We start from the raw sequence: 18,978 nt of genomic DNA on the forward strand, positions 1-18,978 counted from the left end.
CTAGGTGGTGCAGTGAATAGAGCGCCAGCCCTGGAATCAGGAGGATCTGAGTTCAAATCTGGCCTCAGATACTTAACACTTACTAGCTGTGTGACCTTGGACAACTCACTTAATCCCAATTGCCCTGCGTTCCCCCTCAAAAGAAAAAAAAAAGAATATTACCTCGGTTACATTTATTTTATTTGTACAAAACCTTTTTAATTTAATGTAATAAAAATTTCCCATTATATCTAGGTCATATATCCATTTTGGCCTTATCTTGGTAAATGGTATAAGACATTGGTCTATGCCCAATTTCTGCCATAGTACTGTCCTGTTTTCTCAACAATTTTTACCAAACAATGAATTCTTATCCCTAAATCTTGTCTTCACACTTGTCAAATGCAAGGTCATTATGTTTATTTACTACTACAAATTGTATGTCTACTTTGTTCCAAGCAAAATGAGCAGAACAAAAAGAATGTTGTATACAGTAACAGCAATATGTTCTAAGAATAACTTTGAGTGACTAAGTAATTTTGACTATTATCAATACCCAAATTAACATCAAAGGGCATAGGAAGGAAGACACTATCTTTATCCAGAGAAAGAATTGATAAATAGGGGCGGCCAGGTAGCACCGCGAGTAAGAGCACCGGCTCCAGTGTTGGGATGACCTGGATCAGGTCCAGGCTCAGATACTCATCACCACACCCAGAAGTAACTGGCCATGTAACCTTGAGCAAGTTACTTAACCCCGATTGCTTTAAAAAAATTGATAAATAGATGTGTAGAATGATTTTACATATATGCATATATACATGTATATTTATATAGATAGACAGACACAGACAGACAGATAGGTAGATAGGTAGAGAGAGAGACAGAGAGAGAGAGAGAGAAACAGAGGGGGGGGGAGACATCTCCAGGGAAAGGGGAAAGGGAAAAAAGGAGGGGGGGGAGGAATTTCAGGATAGCTTTGTTATATATTTAAAAGGAATAACAAATTGCACATAATGGATTTGCAGTTTCATGTGCAATCACCTTTTTTTTATTCTACTATGTTATGAAAATGCTTATTTTATTTCATAAAAAAATAAATTTTTAAGTATATTAATGTTGCAACAATTCAGAGAATTGTAAAGGATGGATTAGAGAGAAAAGAGATCAAGTAGGAAACTATTAGAACAGAGCAGCTAACAGTTGATTAGGCTGTTATGATGAAAATGATGGCTGTGTGAGGGGAAAGAAGGGAACAAATGTGAAAGATTTTATAAAGGAATGTTACTGGAAGAGCTTTTTTAAAAAAACAAAAGATCTGGTGCCATCTGCTGGAAATTGAGAAGAATTTAAGGCAGAATAACAAGTTTTGTATGCTTTTGGCTGATGTAATGGGAATGCAAATTTGGAAGATCTTCCCTGCCCCTAGGCTAAAATGTACCTGAAGCCTGGGGAGGGAGGCTTGTTTTTCAGTAGATACTTCTTGATTGGCCAGTGAGTCAATAAGGTTGTTACATTCTCTGAGCCAGGAGAAGGCTATATAAGCCCTGATGTGTAGCTTTGTTTTGGGACTCACTTTGAGAAGTGTTCTGTGATTTGATCTGAATTCTGGGAAGCCGTTGCTGAGAGTCCCCCGGCTTTGAAAAACCCAGATGTGGAAACCCAGATGTTGACTGGGTATGGATGTAATGGTGGGACAGTTTGGAAATCTGTCTACTTGATGTTTCTGTCTTGATAATTCCTCCTGTATGCTTTGAGGTTCGGGGTGCTGACCTTTTCTCCTGAACAAGGTAAACGATATATGTCTGACTGATTAAAGTAAGCTTGTTAACCCATTTTGAGTTGCTTTCCTTTAACAAAGCAGATCCAAGAACCTGTATGGGCGGCAAACCCTGAGGACGCCGGGGTGCTTGGTGCTACAGCTGGTCAGTTGGTACCCAGAATGACAAGAGGATCACTGACTTCAATCACTAGCAAATGCTAGGATTGCTTATTAAAGGGATGATGTGTCCATATCTCTAAAGGGAATGATGATCACTGTAAGCTGCCATGGCTTAGTCAAGAATGGGTTATGCCATTGCCTCATTTTCTTTTTTGATAGGCTTAATAGACAAGTAGATCAGGAAAATGATGCATTCGTATTAAATCTATGTAACCTGTGGCTCGAAGTCCACTCACATAAAATTCCCTTCATTGGTGAAAACTGATGGAAGCAGGAGTTTGGAACCATGAGCCAGACCATTCTGCTCTTCTTGGAGAAAGAGTACTAGTATTAGAATTACACATATATACTCCCTTAAGAATTGTTAGTGGAGAGGAAATGATTTCACTAATTCAAGCTATGCTCCTGATTGCTAATTCTTTATTTTATTTTATTTATTTTTTAAAGCAATCGGGGTTAAGTAACTTGCTCAAGGTTACTTAACTCAAGGCCAGTTATTTCTGGGTGTGGTGCTAAGTATCTGAGCCCGGATTTGATCCCCAGGCCATCCCAACGCTGGAGCCGGTGCTCTTACTCGCTGTGCTACCTGGCCACTCGTGATTGCTAATTTTTAATGGGGATGCCACAGTCTATAATATCCAAAATTTTACTCCTTTCCTACCAAATTCCAGTTCTATAATGAACACATAGCAAATAGCAAATAAATTCATTTATCTGAGTTAATAGCAAAACAGAAATCAGAGAAGGTATGAGAATACACCAGTTAATACAGAGTGAATTATCTCTTCTATTGGGAGTGAGATAGCTCAGTTCAACCAAGAGAAGGAGTTTAAGATATCACCAAGGGGAAATTCCCTGATGTCTCTAGAGTCATAAACTGGAGATTGGGAAATGACCATGCTTCTCTACATGCTGGCTTTTCCCCAGTGTCTTTCTCTCCCTTCCAGGACCTGAAGAAGGCATGGAATGGCATTACTTCTCTCTCGAAGCTGGAAGCCAAGAAAACCAAGATCACTCTTGTCTCACCAACTCTATCTTCATTCAGGAACAGAGCATTGAATAATCAATCTACCAATGAGGAGAGTTTTGTGCAAGTAGCCTTTAAGCCACAGATTACACACAGATTTCATCTGTAGCATTGTGTTCATTTCTCAATAATATATTTTAAGAAGCACATTGAAAATTCAGAGAAGGGCCAGTGGGTATGGTAACCAGGATGGTATGCGACCATAGTCCATACTGTGAAGGAAGGCTTTGAAGGAGCAAGATAGCTATCTTCAAATATGTGAAAGGTTTTCATATGAAAGACAGATTAAACTTGTTCTTGGTTCCAGAGAGCAGGAGCACTAGGCAAACATTTCTGAGAGGAAGATTTAGGATTGATGTAAGAAAAAAAACTTCATTAACAATCAGAATTGTCCAAAAGCTGAATGGGCTACCTCAAGATAAGTTCTCCTCTACTAGAAGTCTTCAAGAGAAGGCTGGATGAGCACTTGTAGGAGATAGTGTTTTGATCTGATTCTTCATCAGTTCTGAGTTGGACCAGATGGCCTCTGAGGTCCCTTCTAATTCTGTGCTTTTTGAAAGTTCTCATTATTTTGCTAGATACTATTCCAAAAATATTACATCAATTTACATTTTCACTAGGATTCTCATAGCATACCTATTTCTCCACAGTCTTATCAATGTTGAATTTTATATTTTTCTAATTTTATAGGCTTATAAAATGCCAACCCAAAGTAGTTTTAATTTACATGCTCTGAAGAACCAAAATTGAGTATTACCCAAAAGGCAGTGGAGATGTGCAGAATGATGGGCTTGAGTAGGCTGCAACTCATTACAAGTAAGCAGTAGTATCATTAGTCAGTCAGTTGACAAGCATTTATTAAACACTTCCTATGTATCAGACACTGTGCTAAGTGCTTGGGATACAACTACAAGCAAAAATAGAGACAATCCCTGCCCTGAAAGATCTTATATTCTAATGGGAAAAGACGATATATACAAGAGAAAGTGAAAAGGAGGGATGGAGAAGGAGGTACCCATATCGGGGCATGGTGGCTAAGTCTGGAGAATGAGGTCTGGGGCCTTTCCCAAAAAGGAACTATACAGCATGCCATCAAAGGAATGTATGATTAAAAAAAATTTTAAAGACAGGCTGATCACATGGTAAGAGTAAAGGATCAGTGATGGGCAGCTTGTGTGCTCCATTGGCTATCTCACAATATCAAAAGAAAGCAAGGAAGGTTCCCATCCCCAACCCCTGCCCAGTATATTGAGTAGATCCCCTGTGATTAATTTAAAAGAGACCATGGAAAAGAATTGTACAGGATGTATAGGCATGGATAGGTTAAAGCTTTCACAGTTGGGAGGAACATATAAATTAGTGAGATCATAGGTCCATTTGAGTATTTACATATTCTGTAATTATAGAGTCTAAGCAGTTTTTTGAGTGACTGTAAATAATTTACACTCCTGTTACAGGAATGTAAATTTTTAAGATCTTCCCTTCCCCTAGGTGAAGTGCACCAGGAGCCTGTGGTGGAAGGCTTGTTTTTCAGGAACGCCCATACCTTGGTGCTTTGTGATTGGGCAGTGGGTCAAGAGGGTTGTTACATTCTCTGACCCAGGAGAAGGCTATATAATCCCTGATGTGATACTTTGTTTTGGGGCTCACTTTGAGAAGTGTTGTGTGATTTGACCAGATGAGACTCTGGGCAGCCATTGATAGCCCCCTGGCTTTGAAAAACCCAGATGTTGATGCTTCCCTCTCTGGTACCTGTGATTTGGTATGGATGTAATGGTTGGACAGTTGGAGGCCTGTCTGCTTGAAATGTTTCTGTCTGTATACTCTGAAGTTCGGGGTGCTGAATTTTCCCCCTGAACAAGGTAAATGATATGTTTGATTGATTTAAAGCAAGATTGTTAACCTATTTTGAGTTGCTTTCCTTTAGAAAAGCAGATCTAAGAGCCTGTGTTGGCAGCCATCCTGGGAACGCTGGGGTGCTTGCTGCTACAACTCCTTTCTTGGAGAATTGGCTGTTCCTACTTTATCTTCCCCTCCTTTACTGCAGGGTAAGATAGATTTCCATGCCCAACTAAGTATGTATTTATTCATTCTCTGAACCAACTCCATTGAGAGTGAGGTTCACTCACTTCCTACCACCTCGTTCATCTTCCCCTCTACTGTACAAGCTCTTTCATCCCACTTTTGCGTAAGATAATTTACTGAATCCTACCTCTCCCTTCCCCTTCTCCCAGTACATGCCTTTTTCTCACCCCTCAATTTTATTTTTTTAGATAATAATCCCATCCAATTCAATTCACACCCATGCCTTCTATCTATGTATACTTTTTACTGCTCTAATGATGAGAAAGTTTTAGGAGTTACAAGTACCATTTTCCTATGTAAAAATATAAACAGTTTAACTTTATTGAAGCACTTATGCTTTCACTTTACTATTTACCTTTTTATGCTTCTCTTGAATTTTGTATTTGAAAGTCAAAATTTCTATTTAGCTCTGGTCCTTTCATCAGGAATGCTTGAAAGTCTTCTATTTCATTGATGTCCATTTATTCCCCAAAGGATTATACTCACATTTGCTGGGTAGGTAATTCTTGGTTGTAATCTTAGCTCTTTTGTCCTCCAAATATCATATTCCAAGTTCTATGATCCTTTACTATAGAAACTGCTAAATCTTGTGTTATTCCGATTGTGGCTCCATGATATTTGAATTGTTTCTTTCTGGCTGTTTGCAGTATTTTCTCCTTGAGCTGGGAGATATGGAATTTGGTTATATTCCTGGGAGTTTTCATTTGGAGATCTCTTTCAGGAGGTGATTGGTGAATTTTTTCCATTTCTACTTTATTCTCTGCTTCTAGAATATCAGGACAGTTTTCTTTGATAATTTCTTGAAAGATGATATCTAGGCTCTTTTTTTATTCATGGCTTTCAATTAGTCCAATAATTTTAAAATTCTCTCTCTTGGGTCTATTTTCCAGGTTAGGTTTTTTTTTTTCAATGAGATATTTCACATTTTCTTCTATTTTTAAAATTCTTTTGATTTTGTTTTATTGTGTTTTATGTATCATAAATTCATTAGCTTTCACTTGCTACTTTTTTTTGCCTTTTGGAGGGCAATTGGAGTTAAGTAACTTGCCCAAGGTTACACAGCTACTTTGTGTGTGTGTGGGGGGGGGGTGTTAAGTGTCTGAGGCCGGAACCGAACTCGGGTCTTCCTGACTCCAAGGCTGGTGCTTTACTCACTGCGCTACCTAGCCACCCCTACACTTACTACTTTTTAAGGAGTTATTTTCTTCAGTAAATTTTTTTACCTCTTTTTCCATTTAGTCAATTCTGCTTTTTTAATTAGTTTGTCTCTTCATTGGATTTTTGTGGCTCTTTTACCATTTGGCCTATTCTGGTTTTTAAGGTATTGTTTTCTTCAGTATTTTTGTGCCTCCTTTACTAAGCTATTGATTCTTTTCCCATGATTTTCTTGCATCACTCTCATTTCTCTTCCCATTTATTCCTCTACCTCTGTTACTTGATTTTTAAAATCCCTTTTGAGCTCTTCCATGACCTAAGACTAATTCATATTTTTCTTTGAGGTTTTGGATGTAGCAGTTTTGACTTTGTTATGTTCTTTTGAGTGTGTGTTTTGCTCTATCTTGTCACCATAGTATCTTTCTATAGTTGGAATTTTGTTGTTGTTGTTTGCTCATTTTTCCAGACTACTTCGTGACTTAATTCTATGCTAAAATGGGCTCTGCTTCTGGAGTGGAGAATACACTTTCCCAGACTTCAGGGTTTGGGGCAGATGTTTTCAGAGATACTTCTAGGGACCTGTAAGTTTTCAGTTCTTCCAAGACGGTATGATCTAAAGAGAGATCCTGGCCTGTGCTCCAGTCTGTGAGTGACCACAAGTACTCTTTCCTAACCTGGAACTGTGACCAGGGTCCCAACTCCTCTGTGATTATAAGCTCTGGTGTGTTAGTGCTCTTCCTTGCCCTAGGACTGAGACCCAGAACTGCAATCCTGAACTGAGTATGGGCAATGCAGCAGAGTCCTGCCCTGAGTGCCAGCAAAGGGACTCCTATCATCAATCTCCTTCTGATCAGTTGTCCAATTCCTTTGCCATCTATGGACTGAGAGCTCCAGAAGCAGCCACTGCTATAGCTGATTTAGTCACTACCAAGGCCTGCTCTTGGTTTAGTGGAGCCAGGTCTGTGCTGGCTCAGTCTGCACTAGTTCATAGATTATTCTTGATGTGAATTTAATTCTATCTAAATTTTCAACATTTCTACAGTGTTTTACATTGGAAGGCAGCATGGTCTAGTCACAGAGTACTATGTGGTGCAGTGGCTAATGTGTTGAACTTTGAGTCAGGAAGACCTGAGTTCAGATACTTACCGCTGAATCTCCTCCTACCTGTCTGGTTACTCTTTCCGAGTCTGCTCCATTGGATCTGTGTTTAGGTCATGAAGAGCCCCTGGGCTCTGTCCTTGCCCCTTTTCTCTTCTCCCTCTATACTATTTCACTTGGAAATCTCATCAGCTCCAATAAATGAATTTATTATCTCCATGGTAATGATTCTCAAATCACTTATTCAGACCTAAACCTCTCTCTTTACTTCCAGTTTTTATTTCCAACTGTCTATTGGACATCTTGAACTATATATCCAGTAGACACCCTAAACTTAACATGTTCAAGACTGACTTCATCTTTCCCTTCAAGCTGTTCCCTCTTCCTAACTATGCTATTACTGTCAAGTCCACCATCATCTTCCCAGCCCCACAGGCTCAAGACCTAAATGACCTCCTCCACTCCTCACTCTCTCTCCTCTCCCACATCCAATCTGTTGCCAAGTCCTGTCGATTTTAGATAGAGTTGTCATTTTCATTCTATTGGCTTGGCCTATCTATGAGCAATTAATATTTCTCTAATTATTTAGCTGAGTCTTTATTTGTGTGAAGAGTGTTTTGTAATTGTGTTCACAGAGTTCCTCTGGGTGTGTTGGCTGATAGACTTCCAAGGGTTTTCTTTTTGCCTATGCTTAAACCTTAAATTTCTTTTTCTTGTCTTACCATAGCTGGCATTCCTAGTGCAATATTGAATAGTAATGGTGATAATGGACATCCTTGCTTCACCTCTAATATTAATGGAAAAGCTTCTACCTTAGCCTCATTATAGATAATGCTCACTCTTGGTTTTAGATATCATTTTAAGGATAGTACCATTTATTTCTATGCTTTCTAGTGTTTTTTTTCGCAGAAGCAGGTGCTGAATTTTGTCAATAACCTTTCTGATCTATAAAAATAATATCATTTTGTTGGGTTCTGTTTTTAATATGATATTATGTTTAAGCTTGCCTAATATTGAAACTTTCCTCTATTCCTGGCATAAAATCCAACCTGGTCTTAGTTTATTATCTTTGTGGTCATGCTTGCTTTAACTCTTGCTATAATCTGTTTGTTGATATTTCTTTTTTTTAATTAAATTTTATGTTTATCTTTAGTTTACATCATTCATCTCCACAACATCTTGAGTTACAAATTTTCTCCCTATCTTTCCTCTACCCACCACCCCAAAACAGCACTCCCACTATATACCCCGTCTGTATACCCAATCTGCTTTCCCCTATATCCTCCCCTATCCCCCCTCTGACTTTCCAGGAGGGCAAGATGGATCTCTATACCCCAGTGCCTGTATATCTTATTTCCCAAATGCACGTAAAAATTAATCATAATTATTATTTTAAACATTTGATTTTAAAACTTTGAATTCCAGATTCTTTCCCTTCCTCCCTTGTCACCCACCATTATTGGGAAGATAAGCAATTCAATATAGGTTGTATATGTGTAGCTACACAAAAATTTCCATAGTGGATATATTGTAAAAGACTGACTATATTTCCCTTCATCCTATCCCTCCCCTCACTTGTTCTATTCTCTTTGACCCTGTCCCTTTTCAAAAGTGTGTGCTTCCAACTTCCCTCCCCCCAACAAACCCTCCCCTCCATCATCCCCCCTCTCATCACCTTTCCCCCTACTCTCCTGTAGGGCAAGACATCCTATTTAGTGTAAATGTCATTCCCTCCCTAAGCCAAATTCAATGAGAGTAAGGTTGACGCACTCCTTTTTGCCTTCCTGTTTTCCCCCTCCATTGTAACAGCTTTCCCTTGCTTCTTCTATATGGGATAATTTACCCCATTCTCTCTCTCATATCTCTCATTATATTCCTCTCTCACCTCTCAATTTCACCTTTTAAGTATCATCCCTTCCTATTCAATGGGTCTGTGCCCTCTGTCTATGTATATGTGTACACATATATACACACACTCACATGTATTCATATGCCCATATACCCTCCTATATATACATATATATGTATGTACACATACATATACATTTCTATTCCCTTCAACTATTCTCATACTGAGAAAAGTTTCATAAGATACAATTATCGTTCTTCCATGTAGGAATGTAAATAGTTCAACTTTGATAAGTGGCTTCTGATTTCTTTTCCCTGTTTACCTTCTCATGCTTCTCTTGCTTCTTGTATCTGAATGTCAAATTTTCTATTCAACTCTGGGTTTTTCATCAAGAATGCTTGAAAGTCCTCTATTTCATTGAATGACCATATTTTCCCCTGAAACTTGATACTCAGTTTTGCTGGGTAGTTGATCATGGTTTTAATCTCAGCTCCTTTGACCTCTAGAATACCATATTCCAAGCCCTTTGATCCCTCAACGTAGAAGCTGCCAGATCCTGTGTTATCCTATTATCCTGTGTTATTCAAATTGTTTCTTCTGGACTGATTGTAATATTTTCTCCTTGATGTGGGAACTCTGAAACCTGGCTATAATATTCCTAGGAGTTTGCTTTTGGGGATCTTTTTCAAGAGGTGATCAGTAGAGTCTTTCAACCTCCATTTTGCCCTCTGGTTCTAAAACATGAGGGCAATTTTCCTTGAGAATTTCTTGAAGGATGATTTCTAGGTTCTTTTTTTGATGATGGCTTTCAGGTAGTCCAATAATTTTTAAATTATATCTGCTGGATCTATTTTCTAGGTCAGTGGTTTTTCCTATGAGATATTTCACATAGTCTTCTAATTTTTCATTTGTTTGGATCTGTTTAATAGTATCTTGATTTCTCATAAAGTCATTAGCTTCCATTTGCTCCAAGGTAATTCTGAAGGAATGATTCTCTTCAGTGAGTTTTTGAGATTCTTTTTCCATCTGGCAAATTTGGCTTTTTAAGGCATTCTTCTCCTCATTGCCTTTTTGAGCCTCTTTTGCCATTTGAGTTAGTCTATTTTTTAAGGTGTAATTTTCTTCAGTCAGGTTGTTGACTCTCTTTTCATGATTTTCTTGCATCATTCTCATTTCTCTTCCCAATTTTTCCTCTACTTCTCTTATTTGGTTTTCAAAATTCTTCTTAAGCTCCTCTATGGCCTGTAACCAATTCATATTTTTCTTTATTTTTTTCTCTTTTTTAATTTTTTAGTTTACATCATTCACTTCCACAACATTTTGAGCTACAAATTTTCTCCCCAATTTTCCCTACCCACCACCCCAAAACAGCATTGCCACTGAATATCCCCTCCCCCAATCTCTCTCTCTCTTCCCCTATTCCCCCTTTGACTTTCCAGTAGGGCACGGTGGATCTCTATGCCCCAGTGCCTGTATATCTCATTTCCCAGTTACATGTAAAACAATAATATGAATATATATTTTTAAACATTTAATTTTAAAACTTTGGATTTCAGATTCTTTCTCTTCCTCCCTCTTCACCCACTCTCACTGGAAAGATAAGCAATTCAATATAGGTTGTACATGTGTAGCTATGCAAAACATTTCCATAGTGGATATATTGTGAAAGACTGACTATATTTCCCTCCCTCCTATCCCACCACCCAATTGTTCTATTCTCTACTTTGATCCTTTCCCTTTTCAAAAGTGGGTGCTTCAAACTTCCCTACCCCCAGCCTGCCCTCCCTTCCATTATCCCCCCTCTCTTCCCCTTCCCCTCTATTCTCCTGTAGGGTGAGATACCCTATTTAGTGTGTATGTCATTCCCTCCCTAAGCCAAATTCAATGAGAATAAGGTTGACTCATTCCCTTTTGCCTTCCTGTTCTTCCCCTCCATTGTAACAATTTTCCCTTGCCTCTTCTATATGAGATAATTTACCCCATTCTGTCTCTCCCCATCTCTACTCATTATATTCCTCTTTTACCTCTTAATTTCACCTTTTAAGTATCATCCCTTCCTATTAAATTGGTCCTGTGCCCTCTATCTATGTATATCTGTACACACATATACACACATTCACATATGTATTCATATGCCTATATACCCTCCTATATAGAAATATATATTTATGTGTGTATACACATTTCTATTCCCTTCAACTATTCTCCTACTGAGAAAAGTTTCATAAGTTATAATTATCGTTTTTTCATGTAGGGGTGTAAATAGTTCAACTTTGATAAGTTCCTTATGATTTCTTTTCTCTGTTTACCTTCTCATGCTTCTTTTGCTTCTTGTATCTGAATGTCAAATTTTCTAGTCAACTCTGGTTTTTTCATCAAGAATGCTTGAAAGTCTTCTATTCCACTGAATGACCATATTTTCCCCTGAAACATGAATCTCAGTTTTGCTGGGTAGGTGATTCTTGGTTTTAATCTCAGAGACTTTGACCTCCAGAATATCATATTCCAGGCCCTTTGATCCCTCAGTGTAGAAGCTGCCAGATCCTGTGTTATTCTGATTATGTTTCTACATTATTCAAATTGTTTCTTCTTGGCTGCTTGTAATATTTTCTCCTTGATCTGGGAACTCTGGAACCTGGCTATAATATTCCCAGGAGTTTTCTTTTAGAGATCTTTTTCAGGAGGTGATTGGTGGATTCTTTCAAACTCTATTTTGTCCTCTGGTTCTAAAACATCAGGGCAATTTTCCTTGAGAACTTCTTAAAGGATGATTTCTAGGTTCTTTTTTTGGTCATGGCTTTCAGGTAGTCCAGTAATTTTTAAATTATCTCTCCTGGATCTACTTTCCAGGTCAGTGGTTTTTCCTATGAGATATTTTACATTGCCTTCTATTTTTTCATTTGTTTGGATCTGTTTAATAGTATCTTGATTTCTCATAAAGTCACTAGCTTCCATTTGTTCCAAGGTAATTCTCAAAGAATTATTCTCTTCAGTGAGCTTTTGAGATTCTTTTTCCATCTGGCAAATTTGGCTTTTTAAGGCATTCTTCTCCTCATTACCTTTTTGAGCCTCTTTTGCCATTTGAGTTAGTCTATTTTTTAAGGTGTTATTTTCTTCAGTCAGGTTGTTGACTCTCTTTTCATGATTTTCTTGCATCATTCTCATTTCTCTTCCCAATTTTTCCTCCACTTCTCTTATTTGGTTTTCAAAATTCTTCTTAAGCTCCTCTATGGCCTGTAACCAATTCATATTTTTCTTGGAAGCTTTTGGTACAGGAGTTCTGACTTCGTTTTCTTCCTCCTGTTCCTTGTTTTGATCTTTTTTGTCCCCAAAAAGGAATCTAAAGTCAGATTGCTGTGCTTTGCTTGATCATGTTGTCACTCAATTACTTGACTTTTGAGCTTTTTGCCACAGTAGAAGTCTGCTTCCAGAGAGGAGAGCTTTGTCCCCAATCATTGAGGTTTTCACAGCTGCTGGATCTATTAGTTGGCTACCCTCTCTGAAGCCTCCACTGGCTCTGGCACCTGGTCACCCACCCCACAACCTCCACCCTAGACAGCAATCCAGATCCAAGCAGGTTAAAGCAAGAATGATTACCCCTCAGAATGTTTGCTTGGTCCTGTAAGAGTTATGGGATTTAAAGATCTTCCCTGCCCCATTGGACTTGCTGACATAGCAGGAAGGGGTGGGGCAAGCAGAAGCAGAAGCCAAGCTAGAGTGTGTACAGCAGTGGTGGCAGCAGCAGCAGTGGTAGTGGCTGAGGTGGAGGCAGAGGCACAAACCCCTATTTTGAGCCAGCCAGAATTTCTGCCAAGGACTCCTGCTGAGGACTGCCAGGGACAGAAACTGCAGGGGGCTGGAGCTGCTGGGAGCATGCTTCCTGGACTCTGAGCAATTGCTGTGAGTGTGGAGAGGAGGACCTTTGCCTGAGGTGGCCTGTTCTGTTTTGAAGGCTTGAGAATGTGGGTGTTTACTACAATAACTACGTGTGCCAACTTCATAACTACTGTGATGGCTTTGACTTTCTGGTTTTGGGACTCAGTTTTTTAGTATTTGAATAAATGTTCTAGCTTTATTCACCATGTAGAAAGCCTGGTATATTTTGTGATTAATAACCATATCAGTATATTTATAGTTACCATAGGCATTGTGAATATTGCATTGTTGATACAGGTCCCCCTACAATCTGCAGGCCAGGAGCTCTGAAACAGCCATGCAACAGTGACTGCACAGCTGCCATGCCTTTGCTGCTTCTCCCTCCAGGGGCCAGAGGCCAGACCACACTCCAGGACCCCTGTTCCCAAAGTCCACTGACCTCTCACTTTGTCTTTGGTATTTATGGGTTGACAATTTTGGAAACCACCACAGCTGCTGGTGATCCACTCTCCCAAAGTCCTTTCCGCCATGACTGGTTGGACTTCCCTGGAGCTAAAACCACGGGCTCCACATAGGGCTGGGCTCTGCTCCCAGTGCGCTGCAATAGACCCTGCCTGCCTGCCAGGCTCTCTTCAGTAGGAGGTTTGTTTCTCTCTGTCATTTTGTGGGTTGTGTAGCCCTAAAGCTTGTTTAGCGTAACTTTTTATAGGTATTTGAGGTGGTTATTAGGGGAGCGCAAGAGTTTTCCCGCTTCTATGCTGTCATCTTGGCTCCTCCCCCTTGTTGATATTTCATTAAAAAATTTTGCATTAATATTTATTAGGGAAATTGATCTATAGTTTTCTTTCTCTGTCTTGATTCTCCCTGGTTTGGGTATCAAGACCATATTTGCATCATAGAAGGAATTTGGTAGGATTCCTTCTTTAACTATTTTTTTCCAAGTTTATGTAGTATTGCAACTAATTGTTCTTTAAATGTTTGTTAGAATTTATTTACAAATCCATCTGGTTCTAAGTGTTTTCCCACCCTCTGGGAGTTCATTTATGACTTATTCAACTTACTTTTCAAAGAAAGAATTAATTAATATTATATTTTCTGTTCTTTTTACCTGGGTAATATTCATTCATTTCATTTAGAATGTCAATTTTACTGGCATTGCTTTTATTTCTTCTTCATTAATTGTAAATTTACCTTTTTCATTTATCATGATGATAATTTGGTTTTCTCCTTTCTTTTTCTTAATCAAATTAGCTAATGGATTACCTGTTTTTTAAACAGCTCTTAGTTTTATTTATTAATTCAATTTTTAGTTTAAATTTTATTAATTTCTCCTTTGCTTTTCAAGATTTCTATTTTGGTGTTTGAGTGTTTTTAATTGGTTGGTTTTCTAATTGGTTGCATAATTCATTGATCTGGTCTTTCTTTTATTGATGAAAAAGTTTAGAGATATAAATTTCCCCAATTACAGCTTTTGCCGTGTGCCAAAAGTTTTGGTGTGTTGTTTTATTGTTGTCATTATTTTTAATGAAATTATTGATTGTTTTTATAATTTATTTTTTGACCCACCCTTTCTTTAGGATTAAGTTGTTTGGTTTCTAACTAATTTTTAATCTTTCTGCCACTTCACTGAATGTGACTTTTATTGCATTATGGTCATCAAAAGATACATTTAACATTTCTGCTTCTTTGCATTTGTTTGTGAGGTTTTATGGCTCTAATAAAGGTCAATTTTTGTGAAGGTGCCATGCACAGTTGAGAACAGGCATACTCCTATTCCTATTCAATATTTTCCGAAGGGCTAGCATATTTAACTTTTCTAAAATTCTATTTAGGTTCTTAACTTCTTTTTTGTTTATTTTTGGTTCAATTAATGAGATCTAAGATGTATAGATTGAGATTCACCAAAATTATAGTTTTGGAGGCAGTTAGGTGGTGCAGTGGATAGAGCACCAGGCCTGGAAGACTCATTTTTGTGAGTTCAAATTTGACCACAGACACTTACTAGCTGTGAGACCCTGGGCAAGTCACTTCACTCTGTTATCCTCAGTTTCCCCATGAGCTAGAGAAGAAAATGGCAAGCCACTCCAGTATCTTTACAAAATAAACCTCAAATAGGGTCACAAATAGTCAGACATGGATGAAAATAAAACAACATTGTAGTTACATTCTCTTTTTCTTCCTTTCTTCATTTAATTCTTCTAAATACTATACCATTTGGTTTATATATATTTGGTAATGATATTAATTCATTGTCTTTGGTACCTTTTAGGAAAATGCAGTTTTCTTGCTTATCTGATTAAGTCTGGTTTTGCTCTTGCTTTGTCTGAGATCACGATTGCTACCTCTGCCTTTTTTACATTCTGCTCCAGTCCTTTGTTCTGTCTCTGTGTTTAGCTTTCTGTGTCAAGTATGTTTCTTGTAAACAACATATTGTTGGATTCTGATTTCCAATCCATTCTTCTATTTTCTTCCATTTTATGGATGAATTCATCCCATTCACAGTTAAGATTACTTACTGTGAATTTATTTTCACCCTATTCCCTTATCTTTATCTTTTCCCCCTTTTTAAGAGCCTATTTTGTAGCCCCTTTCCTTCCTAGTTCATGTTGGGCAAGATGCAATTCTGTACTCCACAGTGGGTTTTCTTCCCTCCTTTAACCAGTTTAGATTAGAGTGAGGTCATCTACTGCCATTCTACTACTTTCATTTGTTGTATAAAGTCTTTTTTGGTAAGATAATTTTCCTCATTTTTCTCCTTCCCCCCCTCCCAGTGCATTCTTCTTCCCCACTTATTCCATTCTTTTTTTTTAGATCATCTAACCACAACAGAATTACACACAGGCCCTCTATCTTATTAGGTTCTCTCTATGATTTCTGATGATGATGAATTTCTGAAGGGTTACAAGAATCATTTCCCCATATAAGACTAAAAGTTCAACCTTGTTTAGTCCCTTATGACCTCTCACTCATCTTTAGCTTTTTTATGCTTCACTTTACTCCTGTATTTGTATGTCCTATTCTCTACTCAGCTCTGGTCATCTCATCAGGAATGTTTAGATGTCTTATTTCATTAAAGGTCTATTTTCCCCTGTAAGATTATACTCAGTTTTTCTAGGTTGGTTATTCTTGGTGGTAAGCCTAGATCCTTTGCTTTCTAGAATATCATATTCCAAGCTCTTCAATTTGTGGTTGCTAAATCTTGTGTTGTCTTGATTGTGGCTACTCAGTACTTGAATTCTTCTTTGCAGCTGCTTGCAGTATTTCTTCCTTAATCTGGGTGCTCTTTTGCCTACAATATTACTGGTACTTTTTGTTTTGGGGTTTCTTCCAGAAGCTGACTAGTGGATTCTTTAAATTTCTACTTTTCTTTCTGGTTATAAGATATCTAGACAGTTTTCTGACAGCATCTATCTTTAGGGTTCCTGTGACAACATCACAACAGCATTAGCTACTATTATTTTTTTGTTTTATTATTTTTTCTTAATAGCATTTTTTCTAACTACATATAAAGGTAGTTTTGGGGGCAGCTAAGTGGTGCAGTGAATAGAGGACTGGCCCTGAAGTCAGGAGGACCTTAGTTCAAATCTGGCCTCAGACACTTAACACAAAACTAGCCATGTGATCTTGGGCAAGTCACTTAACCCCAATTACCCTACCTTCCCCCCTCCAAAAAGCAAAAAAAAAGATAGTTTTCAACATTCACTTTTTGTAAAATTTTGAGTTCCAAATTGTTCTTCCTCCCTCTTTCCCCTCACCCCTCCCAAAGACAACAAGCAATCTGATACAGGTTATACATGTACAATCATGGTAAATGTATTTCAACATTATTAGGCTGTGAAAAAACAATCCCTGAATACAATATTCTCCTGGTTCTACTCACTTCACTCAACATTAGTTCAAATAAGTCTTTCCAGGTTTTTCTGAAATTCACCTATTCATCATTACTTATAGTACAATAGTATTCATGTACCACACAACTTGTTCAGTCATTCCCTAATTAATAGGCATCCCCTCAATTTACAATTCTTTGCCACCACAAAAAAGTGCTATAAATATTTTTGTACATGTGTATCCTTTTCCCTTTTTTATGATCCTTTGGGATACAGACCTAGGAGTGGTATTGCTGGATCAAAGGTTTGGCTGCTCTTTGGGTATAATTCCAAATTGGTCTCCAGAGTGGTTGGATCATTTCACTACTATTATTATTCTTAAGGTTAAATGAACTTTTTAGAACTCCATGATGGACTGGGGAAGAAATCCTTGTTAAAGTTGTTATGGAAAAATTGGAAATGCTATCAAATGAATAGTGAATAAATGTGCATTTATGTGCTATGTAGGAACAAGGCCAATTCCAGTCTAACTAAAATCTTTTGGATTAGATGAAAAAATTCACAACTGCAGTTCCTCGTCTTCAGATCTGTGCAGTGGGGCCCCAGAAATTATGAAATTATACTGCTTTGTGTCATGCTATGCTGCCTATCCTATTGTTTCTAAAAATACATGGGAAGATTATTTATTGATGTTAAACTGGAACACACAGAACTCTGTAATCATACTGTATCCAAATCTCATTTCAATTCATCAAACATTTATCAAGCATTTACAATGTATTAAGGTCATTATTGTTCTGTGGTAGTGAAAGTATAGAATATGGAATCCCAGCTGCTGCTGTCAATATTATGTGAAGAAGCCAACCTTAAGCCTTAGACTTTGCTAATCTCAGTCAGTTTCCAGGCACCATATTGCTCAACCAATCCAGAAAACCTCTGTCTCTGGCCTCAGGCTTTTCACTATCTCTACACCTTCTTTCATCATTGAACTAGAACCTGAAGCACCAAGTTTCCTGGAATTTTCTGGTCCTTGAACTAAGATCAGTTAGTCCTGGTCACTATCCTTTTAATGGAGAAGGCGTGCTCCAAGCTTTATCCAAAGATGTTTCTCTTTTCCCACCAGTTACACAAAGACTATCACATATAGTGAATAGCAAATAAACCCATTTGTCCAAGCCAATAGCAAGCAGAAATCAGAAGAGCCATGTAGACAATACACAGAGGGAACTACCAAAAAGCAAGCTATTCAAGAAAAAGAGAAAGACAGAGAGAGACAGAGAGAGACAAAGTCTCTAATTTCACCCAAAGGAAAATTCTCCAAAATCTCTAACGTGGTAGGAACTAGGACATGATCAAAGCACTGATTCCTCAACATATTGACTTCTTCCCTAAATCTTTCTTTTCCTCCAGGGGCCTCTTCTTGAAGACAACCTGAAATCCCATGTATCTTCTCTGAAAACTGGAAGCTAGATCTCTCCTCTCTCAAGCTCTTGCAAGTTTCATCCCTCACACAGGCATGGAGCATCAAGTAATCATTTGCCAGCAATAAAAAGAGTCTTATACAAATTACTTGAGCCCAAAAGCTTGTCTTATGCAAATTACTTGAGCCCAAAATTATACCTAAAAGACATTGAAACCATCCTTAAAACATAATTGGTCCAGTGGACAAAAGTTCAGGCCACTGATATATATCATAGTCTAAATACAAGAATCCAGCACACAAAGAATCAATAACTCTTTCCTCAAGCTTCTGACCAGTACACCAGCATGAGCAATACAGAGTCAGGGAAGCTACTCCCAATTGAATCATGATGTTCCCTTACTAAATATCCTTTTATTTCTATGGCCAAGTAAAACCTTTTAATGGCTATTAGATGGATTGTTAACATTTTTATTTTATTGCAATCTCAAACCTGAATCACCAGATCTATCTGAATCAGGCATGACCCACAATATTTGCTTGTCAGATTTAAATGTTTTGTCAGTCTATAAAAAGAAAGAATAAGTATAATAAGTGTAGTCAAAGGAAATAAATAAAAATCTTTGTCCTAGGGTTTTAGGAAGTCAAGTCCCTTTGGACAACATGACACTAGAGCTGCTTTTGTCCTGTCCCTGGTGACCTTGGTGAAAGAGAATA

General features: G+C 37.9%; 1 long non-coding RNA gene across 1 annotated transcript; it reads left to right on the forward strand.

Annotated features, from left to right (window-relative positions):
• The first annotated feature begins 1,372 nt into the window (after positions 1-1,372).
• Positions 1,373-18,714, forward strand: LOC138162649 (uncharacterized). The gene is made up of 3 exons (XR_011168684.1): positions 1,373-1,769; positions 2,869-3,011; positions 18,252-18,714. It is a non-coding gene; the product is annotated as an uncharacterized lncRNA (long non-coding RNA).
• Positions 18,715-18,978: the final 264 nt, after the last annotated feature.

Source organism: Petaurus breviceps, unplaced genomic scaffold, assembly GCF_028583685.1.
Source record: "Petaurus breviceps papuanus isolate PSGF00001 unplaced genomic scaffold, PetGlider_PUasm1.0 186, whole genome shotgun sequence".
NCBI classification, from domain to species: Eukaryota; Metazoa; Chordata; class Mammalia; order Diprotodontia; family Petauridae; genus Petaurus; species Petaurus breviceps.